The sequence below is a fragment of the Pleurodeles waltl genome, chromosome 4_2, assembly GCF_031143425.1.
Source record: "Pleurodeles waltl isolate 20211129_DDA chromosome 4_2, aPleWal1.hap1.20221129, whole genome shotgun sequence".
NCBI classification, from domain to species: domain Eukaryota; kingdom Metazoa; phylum Chordata; class Amphibia; order Caudata; family Salamandridae; genus Pleurodeles; species Pleurodeles waltl.
In genome coordinates, this window is record NC_090443.1 from 658148376 (window position 1) to 658165271 (window position 16896).

At 51.7% G+C, this 16896-nt stretch overlaps 1 protein-coding gene and 1 long non-coding RNA gene across 6 annotated transcripts in view; one reads left to right on the forward strand and one right to left on the reverse strand.

Annotated features, from left to right (window-relative positions):
- LOC138294202 (uncharacterized) overlaps positions 1–13865 on the forward strand; it is a 34373-nt gene extending 20508 nt beyond the window's left edge. Inside the window, exons 2-3 of the long non-coding RNA XR_011203264.1 lie at positions 13256–13332; positions 13630–13865. This is a non-coding gene — a long non-coding RNA (uncharacterized lncRNA). The remainder of the gene's footprint in view (positions 1–13255; positions 13333–13629) is intronic.
- LOC138293160 (interferon-induced protein 44-like) overlaps positions 1–16896 on the reverse strand; it is a 260617-nt gene that overhangs the window by 123724 nt on the left and 119997 nt on the right. The window lies entirely within an intron of this gene.

Sequence of the window (16896 nt, forward strand, 5' to 3'; positions counted from 1 at the left end):
TCATTCCAAGTTCTATATTTACTTATGCCAAGTACCTTACAATTTATGTACTTACTTGAATTCAGAATCTTGTGGTTCTAAAGTAAATTAAGAGAAGAATATTTTTCTATATAAAAAACCTATTGGTCTGGGGCTAAGTCATTGAGTGTGTGTTCATATTCACTGCCCGTGTGTGTACAACAAATGTTCCATTTAATACTTGTCTTTTAATTAAACATCACACGCAAGATAGAACATAGTGTGGCAAAATAATAGTCTTTCTTAGAACTGTAGTCTACAACTGTTTGTGTGGGCTCTTTGTCTCTTACCCACTATTATTCCTCAGTCTAGTGTGGTGACATACAGCCTGCTTGTCAATATGAGTCTTTAAAGTCACAACATAATCTGGCTGAGGTCTATGCGTTTTTGTGCCCTCTGTTATAAAGTTTCAGTTTTAGACACCCACAGGCTCTTCACCAGAAAGTTCAAGCTTGTACACACCATGGAAGATCCACAGGCAGCTATCAAAATGTTCTGCGCTTGTGTGACTAACGCCGCAACATTGGGTGCTGGCAAGGAAGAGCAGGCTATGTGGGATCAGCTCTGGATGTGGATCTTCGCAGACTTGACGGTAAAGTGCCTTTGGCTTGGTATTTTTTATTTTTTCAGTGCCAAGGTTTGTGCTGACTAACAGAAATGGGAGGGAGTCATTGGGAGGAATGGAGATGGCAAAAGCAACAGCAGTGGTCATCTACGTTTAGAAACCTGCGAAGCTCATGACCTGTTGCTATGTTCATTCAGTGTCTGATGGAGAGCTAATCTTCCTTGCTCCAGCGGGTGTTTCCATCTCTCTTCTGCACAAGCGCAGAGTAGGTTGTCCTACCTCCAGAGATAGGTTGTGGTTCTTTTTCTTTTTCATTTCTTTGTGCACAAAAAAAACAAAAAGGTCCTTTTTTTTTTTTTTTTTTTTTTGGGTGGTCAGTCAACAGCTACCTCCACAAAGACAATTTCTAAATGCACACCCTGGCTGAGGTGTTGTCAGTGCTCAAACAGGATACTTTATAGTAGTGCTGGACCTTCACAATGCTTATTCACACACCCGCATCCTGAATTTTTCACACATGTTAACTGTGTTTCAAAGTGAGCAAGTAGCTTTTTAAGTTTACTGTGATCCTCTTTCGTGTCTTCACAAAACTGATGATGGTGGTGTCAGCTCATTGGCGTGGGACTATCGTCATCTTTGAACACAAACAAAGGTTATCTTTCAGTGTTTCCAGCCTGTTTGCGGGTGCCTGACCGATCTTCCATGTTAGTCACCAGCTGTCGATAGTATTTCAAGCAGCTTGTTTCACTAGCAGCCTAAAAATGTTTTTTTTAGAGCACACTGAAATCTTATATTTGTTTTTTGAGATTTTCTCGTGAACGCCATTTGAGCATAATCACTATGGCCCTCATTACAACATTGGCGGTAACACCAAAGGTCAGTGATAAACTTGCGATAACACAACGCCGCGCTCAAAATACACTCTTACAAAACACAACCACATTGGACAATTCCAAATACACGCACCTTATACACATACACACACCACTCCCACAATCCTTTACTACCTAAAATATTGACGAAGGCCAGAGAGACAGCACAGCAAAGATGACAACACCATACAGAGGCACAAAAGACCATCACACACACATCCACGCACAAAACACCACACACCCCTAAACATTACCTCAGACATCACCCACACCACCCCATGTTCACCGCAAAGACACCCCAGGTTTTCTGAGGAGGAGCTCAGGGTCATGGTGGATGAAATCATCCGGGTAGAGCCACAGCTATTCGGATCACAAGTGCAGCACACCACCATAGCTAGGAAGATGGAGCTATGGCGCAGAATCGTGGACAGGGTCAGCGCAGTGGGACAGCACCCAAGAACACGGGATAACATCAGTAAGAGGTGGAATGGCCCACGGGGGAAGGTGTGTTCCGTGGTCTCAAGACACCACATCGCGGTTCAGAGGACTGGCGGCGGACCCCCACCTCCTCCCCCACAACTTACATGGGAGGAGCAGGTCTTGGTTATACTGCATCCTGAGGGCCTCACAGGAGTAGCTGGAGGAATTGGTAAGTCAAAGCTTTCACTACTTCATCCCCCACCCTACTTGCATGCAATCACATACCTTCACCCTCACCCCCCCATCACTCCAACTCCTCACAGATGTCCCACTATCACAAACCACACATCCCAACACCAGGCCCTTCATGCAACAACAAAGCATGGGTACCCATCATAAATGCATGTCCACTGCACATACCCACACAGACCCCTAAACATCAAGCACACAAGCTCCTACACAGGAATGCAACCACTGGGGTACAGGGTCACCCACCCATTGCACACCATGGAACACACAGATAAACTATGCCTTTAAACCCCCTGCAGGACCCCTAACCAACGTCACCGGACAGGATGTTCCAGACATGTCCACTCCACCCACAGAAGAGGCCCACATTGATGACAGCAGCTCTGTCCAACTGGATCTAGATGACCAGCCCGGCCCATCTGGGACCTCAGGGCAGTCGGTTCCCCTCACACTGGCAGAAGCCACAACAGAGCCTCCCCCCTCTGGAAACACCAGCACCCACCGGGCCCATACCTCTGTCCCCATGACACGTCAAGCAGCAGTGTGTCCACCACTTCAGGGAACTCAGGCTAACCCACCACCCCAAGAACAGCAGGGACTTGGGGGCATTGGCAGTGGGCACACGGCTCAGGGGACAGAGGCCCAGGAACACAGGGGAACTGGGACGGCTGCTGGGCAACAGGGGGAGGACAGGCCTAGGGAACCCACTCTCCATGAGGCCCTCTAACATCATGGGAACCTACCACTATTCCTGTTTTCCAGGCAGGTCGCTCCCCTCACCGCCACGCATCCCCCTGTGTGACCGCTGACTGCTGCTCTTCTCCTCCCAGCGTCGAGTGCCAGTTTTCTCCTTCTTCCCTGCTCCCTCGTGTAAGTGCCTGCTTCGCCCCTGTTTACCTGTGTCCTTGCTGCCTTGGGTTTCCCCTCTCCTTTTTTGCCTGTTGGGGGTCCTTCTCCCCGGTTCCCCTGCACACTGCGTTTTCCCCCCTGCCGCCCGTTTCCCGCCGCTGCGTCCCGTAGCTCCGCCCCCCTCGCACCCCATTGGCCGCCCCGCTCCCACCTCCCAGCTACTCCTCCCTCCCTCTCCCACTCATATGGAGGCCGCGCCGCAGCCCCACAGCGGACGCGCGCAGCGGCCGCGCCGAAGGTGCGCCTAAGGCAAGCCCGTCTGCGCCTGTCCGTGCCTGGCCCGCACCCAGCGCCAGACCCCCTGGCCCTCGCAGAGGCCAGCCCACCCGCAAGACCTACAGCGCCGCCACCCTCCTCGCACTCAACACCGGCCGGATCCCCGGGTGCTGCCGTGCCGCCCCAAGACACACCCACGGACCCTTCACCTGCCAATCCTGCAAGTTTTCCTGCATCCAGACCCGCACCGCACCCGCCAAACCAAGCACCAGCAGCAACCACCTGAAGTGCATCCTGCTCAACACCCGCTCCATCCACAGACACGCCGTGGAACTCTGGAACCTGCTCGACACCACATCTCCAGACGTCGCCTTCCTCACAGAAACCTGGATGAACGCCTCCTCAGCGCCCGACATCGCCATCGCCATCCCGGACGGATACAAGATCACCCGGAGGGACCGCGCCAACCAGACAGGAGGAGGCATCGCCATCGTCCACAAGAACACCATCCGCATCACGACCAACACCAACGACACCCTCACAGCCGCCGAACACCTTCACTTCCAGATACACACCGACACCAAGACTACACTCAGAGGCACCCTCATCTACAGACCCCCAGGACCCCGCACACAATTCAGCGAAGACATCGCAGACTTCATCAGCCCACACGCCCTCCCCTCCACTGACTACATCCTCCTAGGGGACCTCAACTTCCACCTGGAGAACAACGACAACAACACCACCACCCTGCTGGACAACCTCGCCAACCTCGGACTCAAGCAACTGGTGAACACCCCCACCCACTACGCCGGACACACGCTTGACCCAGTCTTCTCCTCCAGCAAGTACATCTCCTTCAGCCACTCCACCGGACTCCACTGGACAGACCACAGCTGCGTCCACTTCAGCTTCAGAAGAACCACAACTCACCACCACCCACACCAGGCTCCCCGCAGGAGCTGGAACAAGATCACCACCGATCAGCTCTCCACATCACTGAACCAGAACCCTCCCGCCAGCTCAGCGGACCCCAACCAAGCAGCCAACAACCTCACACAATGGATCACCAACTGCGCCGACAACCTCGCACTGCTGAAAACCCATCCCATCAAGCCCAACAGCAAGAAAGCCTCCTGGTTCAACATCGACCTCAAGAACTCCAAGAAGAACTGCCGCACCCTCGAGAAAGCCTGGCGAAAAAACCCGACTACAGACAACATGACCGCCCTCAAGCACGCCTCCCGCAAACACCACCAGCTGATCCACACCACAAAGAAGACAGCATTTAAAGAACGACTAGACAACAACGCACACAACAGCAAGGAACTCTTCAACATTGTTAAAGAGCTCTCCAACCCCAGCGCCGGAAACAACGACATCACTCCCTCACAAGACCTCTGCGACTCACTCGCCTCGTTCTTTCACCGCAAGATAGCCGACATACACAACAGCTTTGGCGCACAGACCACGCACCCAACCCCTAAACCGACACCCCCCAACACCACCCTCCGCGCCTGGACCCCGGTCAGCACCGAAGACACTATCCACACGATGAACACCATCCACTCCGGATCACCAACCGACCCATGCCCCCACCACGTCTTCAACAAAGCCGACTCCGTCATCGCACCCCACCTCCGGGACATCATCAACTGCTCCTTCAACACCGCCACCTTCCCGGAGAGCTGGAAGCATGCCGAACTCAGCGCCCTCCTGAAGAAATCCTCAGCAGACCCCACCGACCTCAAGAACTACCGCCCCATCTCGCTCCTCCCGTTTCCTGCCAAAGTCATCGAAAAGACCGTCAACAGACAGCTTGCCACCTTCCTCGAGACCAACGGATCCCTCGACCACTCGCAGTCCGGCTTCCGAGCCAACCACAGCACCGAGACCGCCCTCATCGCAGCCACTGACGACATCCGAGCCCTGCTCAACAACGGGGAAACAGCGGCACTCATCCTCCTGGACCTCTCCGCAGCATTCGATACTGTCTGCCACCACACCCTAGTGCAGCGCCTCAGCAACATCAGAATCCAAGAGAAGGCACTAGAGTGGATCACCTCGTTCCTCGCCGGAAGAACCCAGAGAGTCCGCCTCCCCCCATTCAGATCCGAGGCCACCGAAGTCATCTGCGGCGTACCACAAGGATCGTCACTCAGCCCCACCCTCTTCAACGTCTACATGAGCCCCCTCGCAGCCATCGCACGCCAACACAACCTCACCATCATCTCCTACGCCGATGACACCCAGCTGATCCTCTCCCTCACCAACGACCCAGCCACCGCCTGAACCAACCTGCACAAAGGGATGAAAGACGTAGCCGAGTGGATGTTGAACAGCCACCTGAAACTGAACTCAGACAAGACGGAAGTCCTCATCCTTGGATCATCACCCTCCACCTGGGACGACTCCTGGTGGCCCCCTGCCCTGGGATGTGCACCCAAACCAACGGACCACGCACGCAACCTGGGCTTCATCCTGGACTCCTCCCTCTCGATGACCAGACAAGTCAACGCCGTCTCATCATCATGCTTCAACATCCTACGCATGCTCCGAAAGATCTTCTGATGGATCCCCACCGAAACCAGGAAAACGGTCCCCCAGGCACTCGTCACCAGCCGACTGGAATACGGAAACACCCTCTACACCGGAACCACGACCAAACTACAGAAAAGACTCCAGCGCATCCAGAACGCCTCCGCACGCCTCATCCTCGACATCCCCAGACACAGCCACATCTCCGGACACCTGAGAGACCTGCACTGGCTCCCTGTCAGCAAGAGAATCATGTTCCGCCTCCTCACCCACGCACACAAGGCCCTCCACGACCTGGGCCCCAGGTACCTCAACAACCGCCTGACCTTCTACACTCCCAACCGCCAGCTACGATCGACCAGCCACGCCCTCGCCGCCGTTCCACGCATTAGAAAAGCCACCATGGGAGGAAGATCCTTCTCCTACCTGGCAGCCAAGACTTGCAACTCCCTCCCCATCCACCTCCGTCTGACCCAAGACCACCTCTCCTTCAGGAAGCAACTCAAGACCTGGCTGTTCGAGCAGTAGCGGTCCCCCTCCCCCCCCCAGCGCCTTGAGACCCTCCGGGTGAGTAGCGCGCTTTACAAATCCTTGATTGATTGATTGATTCCCAGGAGACAATGGCAACAGTACTGTCCAAGTTTCAGGACATCCAGCGGCTGCAGGAGGAACAGTATTTGGGGTTCAGGGAGGAACTCGGATCCATCAATACCACCCTGGGCACCATTGTAGGGGTGCTGAAGGAACTCGTGAACACCAGGAGGGACACTGTGGCACAACAAGGGGCCCCTGACACTAGCCTGGACGATGAACTGCCCACCGCCGGCGCTAGTAGACAGGAGGCACCGCCACAGGACCTCGACACAGCACCCCACTCCCTGCAGATGGAGAACCACCCTGCAAGCGGTCCCTGAGATCAAGGACAAAGACAGAGCACGATGCCAAGACCCCCGTCAAGAAATAAGACCACCCTGATTGTCATCCTTCTGTCCCACTTTGGCACACTATCCATCCACCAACTGCCCCAGCTCCACTTCCTATGTCCCTTTGGACAATGCACCTGTGAAACAAATAGACTGGACTGCCATGGACATTCCTCCACCATCAGCCCTGACCATTTTACAACCCCCTCCACTATTTAGCACTTAAATAAACACACTTAAATCACAAAACAATCTGGAGTCAGTCTGTGCTTTCACAAATGTGTATTTGCAATAACTGAGGAAAATAGCAATATCCATTGTATTGTCAGCATACCTATGTCACACAGCTCTAGTCCATGAGGAAACATAGCAGAGGTCACACAGTGGGACCCACATCTGTGAAATTGAGAGGGAAAGTGACAAATCAGGGTCCATACACTGGGTGAAAGTGACAGACAGAGGAGAGGTAGAACAAGTGTATCAGATGTAGCAGGCAGTGATGTCGTCTTACCTGTGTCTCACTGGAAGTATTGATGAATCACCTTGTTTCTGTTGTCGATTTCCTGTTCTGCTTCCTCGTCTTCACTATCCACAGGCTCCACAGCTGCCACAAGACCTCCTTCAGGACTATCCTCCTGCAGAAAAGGCAGCTGTCGTCGCAAAGCCAAGTTGTGCAGCATACAGCAGGCCACGATGATCTGGCACACCTTCTTTGGTGCGTAGAATAGGGAAACACCCGTCATGTAGGCACCTAAACCTGGCCTTCAGGAGGCCGAAGGTCTTTCTCTATAACCCTCCTAGTTTGCCCATGTGCCTCATTGTAGCGTTCCTCTGCCCTTGTCCTAGGATTCCTCACTGGGGTCAGTAGCCATGACAGGTTGGGGTAGCCAGAGTCATCTGCAAATGTTGTTACAACTGTTAGACACACACTTACCCTTAGGGGCAACCCCATTCCCAGACACCTAGTCACACTATATAGGGTCCATGTCCTCACCTAATAGCCACACACAGTGCCTCTGGAGTTGCCCCATCACATAAGGGATGCTGCTATTCCTCAGAATGTAAGCGTCATGCACTGATCCAGGAAACTTGGCATTCACATGGGAGATGTACTGGTCGGCCAAACACACCAACTGCACATTCATTGAATGGTAGCTCTTCCGGTTTCTGTACACCTGTTCACTCCTGCGGGGGGGGGCCAAGGCCACATGTGTCCCATCAATGGCACCTATGATGTTGTGGATATGTCCCAGGGCATAGAAGTCACCTTTCACTGTAGGCAAATCCTCCATCTGAGGGAGCACGATGTAGCTGTGCATGTGTTTCAGCAGGGCAGACAACACTCTGGACAACACGTTGGAGAACATAGGCTGGGACATCCCAGAGGCTATGGCCACTGTCGTCTGAAAAGACCCACTTGCCAGGAAATGGAGTACTGACAGCACCTGCACTATAGGGGGGGATACCTGTGGGATGGCGGATAGCTGACATCAGGTCTGGCTCCAACTGGGCACACAGTTCATGGATTGTGGCACGGTCCAGTCTGTAGGCGACAATTACATGTCGCTCTTCCATTGTCAACAGGTCCACCAGCGGTCTGTACACTGGAGGATGCCGCCATCTCCTCACCTGCCCCAGCGGACGTACTCTGTGGAGGAGAACAGCGAGCAGAGGGTCAGCCAACACTGATGTACGAAAACACAACTTTATTGCACATATTTTTCAATCCGATATGTGCCTGTCTTAGTGTGTGTGCAAGGCCTAGGTATGTGTGACGCATTTAAACATAATGCCATGTGGCCCCCTGAAATGGCGGCTGCCTGACCTGTAAGGTGGGACAATGGGATATGAGGTAACTGCGCTGGTGTTGTACCCCGTCGCAGTAGGCGGTCGAAGACCACGGCGCAATCCTGCATTGGTTAACATTGGGCCCTATGGGTCCCAGGAGCCAATGACGATGTACGCTGGCGGTGGCGGTGACGGTACGCACCGCAGCGGACATGACTGCCATTTTCTATCTGTTCACTCAGTTGATACCTGATGTTCAACAGCAGATTACCTACACTGCAAGCGCTGCTGTGACCTCAGTCTGGAAGAGACAATAGCTCATGTGTCTGGGGAAAGGGCCCCTGCCTTCACCACGGAGGAGTTTGAGAAACTAGTGGACGGGGTCCTCTCCCCGTACACGCTGCTCTACATTCCTCCAGACAAACAGGTAAGTACACTGTGAGCATGCTGTATGGGCAATGCCTGTGTGGATGGAAGATGGAAGGGGAGAATTAGGCATGCATGAAACGACGGTGAGTGTATGTGTGTCATGGCAAGGGTAGGAATGCGGGCCAATGACTGTGACGGTGCGGACGGTTATATCTTCTCCTTTTCCCCTGTCCTATTCCTGTAGGTCAGTGCCCACCAGAAGAAGGATATTTGGCGTGTCATCGCCAAGGAAGTCAGGACCCTGGGTGTCCACCACAGACGTAGCACCCACTGCCGGAAAACATGGGAGGACATTCGCCGCTTGAGCAAGAAGATAGGGGAGGCCCAGCTGGGGATGAGTTCCCAATGGGGGGGGGCAGGGGGGTGCCCGTTGCACGATGACACCCCTGATGTTCCAGATCCTGGTGGTGGCGTACCCGGAGTTGGATGGGCGCTTGAGAGCATCACAGCAGCCACAAGGGGGTGAGTACGCTCTCATTCAGCTGATTCAGCGCACATTGGAGGTGTCTGGTTGGGGGAGGTGGGCTGTGGGTACCCCTTGGCCAGGACGAGTTTTGTAGGCATGTTCCCTCCGTAAGGCAGGCTATGTGCGACCCCACCAGTGTTAAGAGCCATCTACACCTAGTCAGGCTCCTGTGACTCATGTGTGCAGCAGTCGGGCATAGGCCTTGTACCCCATGTCCCTGTGATTAATTAGGGAACTCTAAGTGCATGGCGTAGTGCAGAGGGCTGCTGTGTCTGTAGTGTCCGCCAACTGTAGCGGTATTGCATGCACTGAATATGTCTTTCTTCTGTCTTCCCCACCTTTTTGTGGTCTACCTGTTCTTGTGTGCATTAGCATCATCAGGCAGAGGAGCAGTGGCACCGGAGCAGGAGGGATCTGCATCCCACATGGCCCTGGAGGGCGAAACAGCGGACGGCGGGCGAGGGGAGTTCCACAGCGGGGACAGGCGCTGAGACCAGCGACACGGACTCCTCCTCTGATGGGAGCTCCCTTGCGGTGGCGGGCCCCTCTGTGCCCCCTGCACCTACAGGTACAGCCGCCCCCCCACCAGCACCGTCCTCACAGCAGCACCTCAGCCCCTGCCCCTGTCAGCCCTGCTGCCCTCAGTGAGGAGGCCATTGACCTCCTCAGATCCCTCACTGTTGGGCAGTCTACCATTCTGAATGCTATCCAGGGTGTAGAGAGGCAGTTGCAACAGACAAATGCATACCTGGAGGGCATTCATTCTGGTCAGGCAGCCGAACAGCAAGCTTTTCTAACGCTGTCCTCAGCACAGATGGCAGCCAGTGTCCCTGTGTCCAGCCTCCCCCCTCCAACTTCCTCCACCCAGACCTAATCCCCTGTACCTCAGCCTATCCCAAGCACACCATCAGACCAGCATGCACACACCTCAACACACAAGGGTAGCTCTGGCAAACATAAGCACCACACACCCCACAGGCACTCACACAAGCATCATACCCATGCAGACATACCAACATCCACTGCCTCCACTGTGTCCCGCTCCTCCTCGTCTCCCTCATCCCTCCCTGTCACGTCTCCACTCACACCTGCATGCACTACATCTTCAGCCACTACGTCCATCACCACACACCGCTCATGTGCACTCACCACACCACTACCAGTCACACATCCCCAGTTTCCTCTCCCAGTGTGTCTGTGAGCCCTCCTCCCAAAGTACACAAACGCAGGCACCCACCCACCCAACACCCATCCACCTCAACAGCCTCCAGCCCATGCACCTTCACCCAAATTCAGCAGATGTACACCTCCTACAACCACTACCTCTTCCTCCACTCCTAAACCCCCTCCATCTACCCTTCCCAGTGTGTCTAAAACTTTTCCTGTCAAACCTTGACCTCTTCCCCCTCACCTCCCCCCACCCCTTCCGTCCCCTATGGCACGGCTTTCCAGGTCACAACCCAGCACCTCAGCCACCACATCAACGGGAACAGTGGTGCCAGCAGTAACCGGCTTCTGGAGTGCGCCAAGCAGCAGGGCAGCCAGTGTGCCAAGGAGCCAGACCACAGACAGTCCCCCACCTCAGAAACATAAGAAGTTGGCCACAGCCCGGAGGGAGAAGGGCAAAATACCTGCCACCAAGGGGTCTCCCAGGACTACAGTTGGGAGTGTGAAGACAGCTGCGCCACCATCCAAGGTGGCGAAGGGGCACAGAAAGAAAGGGAAGTCGCCGCCAACCTGCACGGCGGACAAGACCGCTTCCCAGGACACCGCCGCCACCAGCACTGCTTCCCAGGACACCGCCACCACCAACACCGCTTCCCAGGACACCGGCGCTACCATCACCGTGTCCCAGGACACCACCGCCACCATCACGCTCACTGAGCCACCCACCAGCACTGCAGGTCAATGAGCGCCCCAAGCACCGCCGCTACTGAGGCTGCCACAATCACTGCCAGTGGACACGCCACATATGCCAGTGGCACCACCGCAGATATGGCTGCCATCCTCCGTGGTCAGTCATACGAAGCTGGTGGTCAGTTTCAGGGGCCTGGACAGCTTCCATGGCCCACCGTGAGTGGAGATTCACATCCACTACCTCTGTCCTTGGCAGGATGAAGCACTCTGGGCACCAAGCCCCCTCCTGAACCAGTGGAGATTCACATCCACTACCTCAGTCCTTGGCAGGATGAAGCACGCTGGGCACAAACCCCCCTCCAGAACCAGTGGAGACTGTTATTCACTTGTGAGACTGTGGCTTTGCACTCCCCAGGATGCAGCAGTGGGCAAACCACCCACTGAAAAGACTTGAGACTGTGGCGTTGCACTCCCCAGAATACATCAATGGGCATGGAGGCCCCTCATGGATCTGGCGTTGTGCACTCATCCGGCTGAGGTGCCCCCCCTTTCCTTCCCCCTGAGGTGCCTGTTGTATTTCGATCTGATGCCCCAGCAGTGTTCGCTCCGTTTTGATTGGATATCTTGTGTGGGCCTCGCCCATGCATTTTGGGCCCAGTGGTCCACGGACTATGTATGTGCAGCACATGGACTTTAATTCTTGGTGTATATATTTGTTAATAGTGTGTATATATATATTTATGAGTACTGGATTTTTATTGATCAGAATCGTTACAGTCATTTCCATTGTCCTTGCCTTCTTCCGGGGGCCTTGGGGGGTGTAACTGTAATGTATCAACATGTATTTGTGTGTGTGTGCTGTAGTGGGTGAGGGTGGGGGTGTTGCGTGTGTGTGTCACTCTTTTCCCTCCCCCCTCCCCTGTGTCGTAGGTGCAATACTCACTGTGGTCTTTGCCGCTGGCGTTCGTGCTCCTGGTAGAGGAGCAGGAAGACAATGGCTGGTAGAATATGGAGTTCCGGCTCCATGGCATCCTGGTTCCTCGTATGGTGTGTAGAGGTGAGCATTTTTCCTTCCAAGTTCTTTTTCCGCCGTGTTTTTGTTCGCGTTGAATCCGCCCCTGAAAAGGTGGTGGATTAGCCTCTCATGATACTGTGGGCGATACATTGTCTTCCGCCTGTCTGTTGGTGGTGACCACCATGCTGTTTGTTTGTACCACTGTGGCAGTCAAAGTGTTAAAGTGGCTGTCTATGTTGGCGGTTTCCACCACGGTTGTGATTACATTTTTTTTACCGCCGGCCTGTTGGCTGTTTTACCGCCGCTTTAACACCGACCGCCAGGGTTGTAATGAGGACCTATAGGTTTGTTGACGATACAATATTCTTTTTTTCCCGTAATTACTTCTTACATAAGGGTTAACGAGCATCTAACCCTCTCTGTAGCCACACATTTAACTACCATCTATTGAGGCAAGCTGGTTCTCTTTTTCCAAAAGTGTTCACTCTTTCACGTTGGTCTAAATATTGTCCTGACGACTTTTTCTCTACCTCCTCATTCTTACATATATTCGACCCACAGCGGTTATTCATTGTACTAAAGAACGCTAAATGGATGATCAGCTTTTTATTTGCTTAATTGCTGTGAAAATTAGGCAAGCTGATGAGAGAAGAGGACCATCTCCAACTATCTTTTTCTTCCTATTAAAAGGTGCAATGCCTTGGCGAAGAAGCAGACTTCTGATGGCTTATGTGCTCCTCCCACCAGAGCGGAGGCAGCTACTGTGGAGAGATATTCTTATGGTATCCATTCTCAAAAAACGAATGTGTGGGTGCAAATTGTCAATCAGAGGAACACATTATTTACCTTTGTTAACGTATATTCATCCATGTGATTTTATTTTTTTACTATTACGAAGTTTAGATTTTCTTCAGTTTATATTTATTTTGTTATTGTAAAGAACAATGGATGCTACAAAGTACAACCAGATTCTGAATTTTATATACGCAGTAATGTGTACCCTGATGATTTCAGTAAAATAATGAAGCATGGATTACGGAGACTTTCCAAAAAAATCACCATTGATGGTAAGTTATTTTTCAAATTACTTTGGAATTAGAAAATTGTTATACATTCATACAATTTACTGTACTTGTTTGAATGAAGCTTCATGAATTGGTGATCCTTTCAATTATATTGATCTACCTACTTATGTGTTAACAAATATTGTTTAGTCTGATTCATTTCATTATATTTTTTTTTTTTAAATGATTGTTAGCGTGTGTGTATATATATATTACGTGCTTTTAATGTATCTCTCGTGCAACATCTGCAGTAAATAGAAATCGTCCTTTAAACGTTCTCATGTTTTTTTGGCAAATTAGGTGAAAAGGTGTTCTTTGTAGGAAAGGGGAAGAAGGCACAAGTTATCGTTGGTGAAGAATTGGCAAAACACATTTTTAATAAGTTACATTCTTCACTAATTGGAGATCACTCTGGAACTAACAAAACTAAAAAGAGTATTGGCAGCCATTTCTAGTGGCCAAACATGACTGATATTGAACAGTGGGTGAGTTATGTGTTGCTAATCTTTCAAAATAACTTCTAGGTAAAACATTTATTTTCTTTTATGTTTTTATTGAGACATACTTGTAAAGCTATTGTTAGGCAAGTTTTTCATTCCTAATAAAGGTATTTTTGCACACATAAGTCATTTGAGCAATCAAGACGCTTTTAAAGGGTGGCTTATCACCCATGGAGGCTCAAATAGCTGTTGCGTACGTGCTGCACACTCTGCGATCCATGTGTTTAGATCCTTTGTGAGCTGGTTCAGTGAGTCTGCATGTCTGAGTTTGAGTGGAAGCGTGTTTGACTGGGCTACAAGGTAAGAAAACCATCTGCCTTCAGATGTGCTCTTCCTGATTCTGTGGATGGCAGCAAGGGTGGGTTTGGAGGATAAGATCTGCCTGGTGTTCTTTCCCTAACCGGTACCCACAATTGGCAGGGCCCTGGCACACAGATATGTCCATTGTAAATGGTACACCTGGTACCAAGGGCCTGTTGCCAAGGAAGGTCTCTAAGGGCTGCAGCATGCCGTATGACACCCTGGAGACCCCTCACTCAGCACAGACACACTGCTTGCCAGCTTGTGTGCGCTGGTTGGGAGAAAATGACTAAGTCGACATGGCCCTCCCCTCAGGGTGACATGCCAACCTCACACTGCCTATGGCATAGATAAGTCACCCCTCTAGCAGGCCTTACAGCCCTAAGGCAGGGTGTACTATGCCCCAGGTGAGGGAATAGCTGCATGAGCACTATGCCCCTACGGTGTCTTAGCAAAACCTTGGACATTGTAATTGCAGGTTAGCCATAAGAGTATAAGGTCTGGGGGTTTAACAAGCACGAACTCCACAGTTCCATAATGGCTAAACTGAAATATGAGAAGTTTGGTATCCAACTTCTCAGCACAATAAATGCACACTGATGCCAGTGTGGTATTTGTTTTAAAATACACCCAGAGGGCATCTTAGAGAGGGACCCGGAATACCAGTCCGACTCCTAGTGCTAGGCTGACCAGTTTCTGCCAGTCTGACACAACCAGACTAGTTTCTGGCAACATGGGGAGAGTACATTTGTCAATCTGTGGCCAGGAACAAAGACTGTACTGGGTGGATATGCTTCTCACCTCCCCCTGCAGGAACTGTAACACCTGGCGGGAGCCTCAAAGGCTCATGCCTATTGTTACAACACCCCAGGGCATCCCAGCTAGTGGAGATGGACTCACTCCCAACCCCCCCCCCCACTTTAGGCAGCAAGGCTGGAGGAGATGATGAGGGAAACAAGGAGGAGCCACCCACCAGTCAGGACAGGTGACTCTTAACTTTTATAATTCCTCCATCTTGAGATTGGAAGATGCCCCCAAAAGCAATATGGATGTGCCCCCATCACCTAAGGGTGGAGGCACCAAGAGGGTGTAGCGATTGGCTACTGCCCCAAGACCTAAACACCCCCCTAAATTGAGTATTTAGGGGCGACCCTGAACCCAGGAAATCAGATTCCTGCAACCTGCACAAATAAGTTCTGCTGACCTGAAAGCCCCGCAGAGATGACGGAAACACCAACTGACTTGGCTCCAGCCCTACCGGCCTGTCCCCAGACTCAAACTGCACAGCGACACATCTGTCGAGGAACAGCCACTCTTGAAAGAACTCTCCCTTCCCGCCAGAAGCGTGAGACTTCTCACTCTGCATTCAATGCCCCCACCTCTAGCTCCAGAAAACAAATACCGCAGAGGGGACTCCCAGGCGACTGCGATAACGTGAGTAACCTGAGTTGAATCTTGTGGTTCTAAAATAAATTAAAATATATTTCTGATGGATACAACTACCTGTGGATTCCTCACCTTATGAATTGTATCCTTGCGCCAGCATCCGACGGAAAGTCTTCTTCCTAGCGGTCTACGTCGACGAGGACGTCATAATGGCATGGCTCCACGTGACTCCGTCTGACGTCAACGTGCCAATAATAGGTCCTTGTCGGCGTACTGACATCAGTTTTCCTTTTTTCCGTGCCTTCGCCAATGGTTTTTCTTCCTGGCTCGTTGTTAACTGTAACGATTTTCGGTGGTTACAGTGTCGCCTCCGAAGAAGTCCGGTTTCAAGCTGTGTAGAGAATGCGGGGGTCGGATGTCAGTGACCGACCCCCACTCGGACTGTATTTGGTGCCTTAGTTCAGAGCATGATGTGGAAGGTTGCTCTTCGTGTCAGAGCATGAATCCAAAAGCTCTGAAGGAGCGCGAAGCGAAGCTCTTCTTAGCCAAAGCAAAGAAGAAGGGCCATAAAAAGGATTCCTTCCATGTTTCTCCCAAAAAGCATAAGAAGCAACGTCATCATGACTCTCGGCGCCGTTTGGAGCGGAGCCGATCGAGGTCGAGGTCTCGATCTTCACGATGCCAGAAGACATGGGAGATGAGTCCTACTGTCACGCCTCAGCAGGAGAGTCCGGAGTTGTCACTGGTCCCTTCAGTTTTTGAGGTCGCTCAAAGTAGCCCTCACTTTTCGCCGGTGCCGAGGGATCCTGATGTTCTGCAGGCAAACTATTGGACTTGGGTTAAGTCTTTTGAGTGTGTGTGTTCCTCATTTATTGCCTGTGTGTGTACAACAAATGTTTAACACTACCCTCTGCCAAGCCTACTGCTCAACTACACCACCAAAAAATAGAGCATTCAAATTATCTAATTTTCCCACTATCAACCTCTAAGGGGAACCTTTAGACTCTGTGCACACTATCTCTCACTTTGAGATAGTATATTCAGAGCCAACTTCCTACATACATCAAAATAGAACCTCATATATTGTAAATGTGAGGGTGTCACACATTATTTCCATGAATAGTAGTGAGCTGCTCCCGTGTTACAATAATGGAAAGACCTCCCTATCCCTGAAAATGAGATGTTAAAACTTTTAGAATGTAGACCAGTGTGCCAGTGACCTAGCAAAAGGCAGAATGGGAAGGGGAACAGGGTCATAGAGAAGCAATCACCAGGAGAAAGTAGAGAAGAAAATGAACCTGCAAGGATAAAATAAGGATAAAGGAAGAGTAGGACGGTAGAAGAAAATGGGATAAGGTGAAACCAAGTAAGTCTTGTTTGC